The sequence below is a fragment of the Microtus ochrogaster genome, linkage group LG7_11, assembly GCF_000317375.1.
Source record: "Microtus ochrogaster isolate Prairie Vole_2 linkage group LG7_11, MicOch1.0, whole genome shotgun sequence".
Taxonomy (NCBI): Eukaryota; Metazoa; Chordata; class Mammalia; order Rodentia; family Cricetidae; genus Microtus; species Microtus ochrogaster.
This window is the reverse complement of record NC_022032.1, coordinates 17638653-17642593: the sequence shown is the minus strand read 5'-3', so window position 1 is coordinate 17642593 and position 3941 is coordinate 17638653. Positions and strand designations below refer to the sequence as shown.

Sequence of the window (3941 nt, the reverse complement as noted above, 5' to 3'; positions counted from 1 at the left end):
CCCATTTTGTACACAAACAGTCCTCTAAAGTCATACTTTATTCAGAAAATATTGTGGGAATCTTGATTTAATGCATAAAGTGATTTTAGGTATATTATTGGGTATCTCTTTCATTTTGAATTAAATTAAAATGTCATTAGATTTGCTGTGGCTTCAATATCAGTTTGCCCTCCTCTATATCAGTGCCCGTGCCCTGAGCCATACTGACACCTTCTGCAGGAATTCTCAGCAGTAGGCTGTCCCATGTTACATTAGAAGTATGTACAACTGGAAGGCAGTGATCAAAAATGCAGTTAAGTCAAATGAGATTCAAAGGGACTCTGTAGAGCGCACTATTCAGGCACTGGAGTAGTATAACTTAGTGAAGGATATTGTGACCAATATCAGGAAGGAGTTTGACAAGAAGCATTACCCACACCACCAGGCACTGCATTGAGGTGTGGAACTTTGATAGTTGTATGACACATGAAACCAAACAATTTATCTTCTTTGATCTACATCAGGTGGCCATTTTCTATTCAAATCTGGTTAAAGCATGGATTGTGCCAAATACTCTGTAATACATCCCAAAATAAGGACTACATCTTAAAGTTCAAATGCCAGACACTGACCTGTCAGACTTGCTAAAGGATCACCTCATTTTGAATCCATTGCATTTGGTACAGGGCATCATCCTCTCTCTGGGAGAGTTTGTGATTATAAAATATTTACTAAAACAGCTTATATTTGGTTTATTTTCCAGTATATTCTTCTGTACCCCACATTTTGTCCCTTCTGCAATTCCTTTAAAAATAAATCTGCTGGAGATGTATGTAGTACATTAAAAGTAAAAATAAAGATTGAAACTGAATCCTCCTTGAGGAATAACTATTTTTATTGATAGTTTTCTTTCTTTGGAAATAATACTCTCCTTACCACATTTTTCCTTCTTTTCTATTATTTTGTAAATGTTCAAATGTTTTTAAATGCTCAGTGAAAACAAAGTATTATATAAAGTGTTATGTAACTTTAATAAAAAATTAAGATCATATCATACAATGAGCATATTATCTATAAATTTCATCGGGTTTCAAGTAACATAAAATAAATATATTCAACTTAAAGAGTTTCAAAATGCAGGAAATTGTATTGATTTTATTTTTTTCTTTAATTGTCTAAATAAACTTTATAACCAAGAAAATTACATGGTTAGAACCATTCATATAGTATTTGATTGCTATATACTTATAGACATCATATTGGCCCCTAATGATTTTTGACAATCTGTCAAAAAGGAAAGAAAACAGTCATTATAATGTTCCATTCCTTTTAAAACTCAGCTTAGAATAATTTTGATGCCATAGAAGTAAAGTGATTCAGTTCCAGAAGACAGTGTGCAAGTATAATTTCAAATAATAGGCTATACTGCCTGGCTTGGTCTAATTAGTGTGGAAAGTACAACAATTGGGTTTGTGAGAATAATTTTAAGTGACTGTAGAGATTGCAGAACATCATAAAATGATAAGATAGGAGACGTTTTAGAATTGGGACAGCTGCTTGAGATGTGAAGGAAAACGGAAAGTGGGTACCACAAATGTTTCAGATTTTACATACTCAATTAGATGCACAAAATGTATTTTTTTAAATCACACATCTGTCCATGATTTTTCAAACAAATGCATTTGCCAACACATGGTGTGTTTAGAACACATGAATACACTAATCAATTTGTCCTCTAAAACTTCATTGTAGGTTGTATACGTATACACAAACATGGGTATGGGTTTTCATATGCATATATGTGTACGTGTGTATTTATGTATGCACATATTTATGTATGCATTATCAAAAATAAGATTTGCAGATCTGAAATAAAAGCCATGAGTCTCTGAATAAAGAAGCCCAGCTGTGACTTTGCCCAGAAAATGGTCTATGTTCAAATGCCTTTCTCTGCAAGACGTGGAGGTTACCTTGCTGTTCCCTGGGCCTCTCTCCCACAGTACCTTCTCAGTTTTCGCACGTGAGATACTTTTCATTGTTGATATTAATAAGTATATATAACAGTGCTAATTAAAGTCCATTGTATTTTATTCATAGCTATGCATCATCTCATATCATCAATTCTTGTCATCTGCTACACGAAAGAGATTCCAGCTACCTTTATCAGGTCAGTCATAAAGACTTTCATGTTCTGTGTTTTTCATCCACCACTTAATTGTTTTAGTAGACTATTAATATATTTACTTAGTCACATGTTTTTCAACAATTATATTAGATAATTTGTTCTTTCCTGATATAGTATATGCTGTATGACCATATATTAAAGACTAAAACTGATATTGGAGGGATTATTAAATTCTTGCAATGTAGTCTTTGTTGCAAACAGAAGAAATAGGCAATGAGAATTGTTATTAAATGCTTTATTAAGGTCAAATTAATGATACATGTTTTTAAAGGCATATAGTAGAAATGGCTAGTTTAGGTTTTTAAAACTTAAATGTCATACTTTGGAAATAAATTTCTAAGCTAAAATAATTTGTTTACAGTCACTGATGTGTAAACGCACATTGGTCTGAATAACTTTGTGTTATTGCTACCAACCAGAAAGTTGGGGGAAAACTTTATAAACATTTATAAGGAAAAAAGCAAAAAGTTGACCCATGAACACTCCTGATTATCACAGTCCAGACTCCTCCCTAGTAAGAATGGCCTGGGTGGCATTTGCAGGTAAATCGTGGGGTTCTGGAGTATGTGACATGATCTGGCGTCATGAGAGCAAACATTAAAATACAATAAAACTTGCTAAAAGATGAGCATACTGAGCCTGCTGGCACTGACAGTCTCTGCATTCTCTGTCTATAATCATGATCTGTAGAGTCCTGCTATCCCACTGTGCCTGAACATGTCATCTGCTCACAGCAATGCATGAAACTAGGAGGGCAGACTCTCGTGATTGTCACTATAGATCACCTGAGAAAATGAGAGAGAGAATTGTGGAAGAGAGGTATAGGGAACAGCCCCTCGGCTGTTCACAGTGGAATGCATCCGAATGGAGGCCCTTATATGGGTAAAGGCACAGTGAAGATTTATTTGCACAGACGATCTCTAAACCATGGATTTTATCTAAGATTTGAAAATCTTATTTGTGATGCTCTGTCTGAAAATAAGATATCAACAGAATCGCTGGTATAACTTCATATAACTTCATAATCCAGGAATACCAGATCATCCTGGAACATGAGGGTTATGGAGGAAATAGTACAAAGAGATTCACTGACCCTAGTGAACTCCCCAGTGATAAAGGAAGAAATAAAGAACTTTAGACAATCACTTCTTGAAATGATAGAAAGGCATGTAGTCATATGATAAGGGGTTGCTATGAGGAAGAAGTCCTACAGACTAAATAATACTTTGGAAAAAATAAAATAAAATTAATGTAACCATCCACTAAACTAAAGATCACATTAATTAGCAGAAAAATAAATATCTATTGAATGGATAGTATTTAGACTATGAAATCAAAGTACAAAGAGGTTATATGAAGAGAATTTTAAGAGCAATGGAGGATAGGTTGGGCTGAATTGATAAAAGTCTAATTGAGGTTTTGAGGGGAGAAGTTTGTGATAATTAAAAGATGTCTCTTTTATTTGCAATAGTCAAATAAAAGGCCTGGGCATAGCTTTGCTGAGAGAACCTAGGATAGAAACTTATCCCTGGAGATATTATCACACCAAGGACATCGAAGAAACATAAAAGCTATGTGAACATCTTCAAATATTAATGCTCATGTGATGATATGACAAAACTCAAACATTTGCATACATTAAAGAAGATGACACCAGTATCGACTATCTAGGACACAGCAGGCAGAAGATGACAAACAGTTGTGCATGAAATACGTATAAATAGGTATCTTAACAAATCATGGTCCCAGGAGATTGTTTTAAAAGTTGTTCAAAAAA

At 34.1% G+C, this 3941-nt stretch overlaps 1 pseudogene; it reads left to right on the top strand.

Moving 5' to 3' along the window:
• The first annotated feature begins 259 nt into the window (after positions 1–259).
• Positions 260–560, top strand: LOC101983463 (annotated as a pseudogene).
• Positions 561–3941: the final 3381 nt, after the last annotated feature.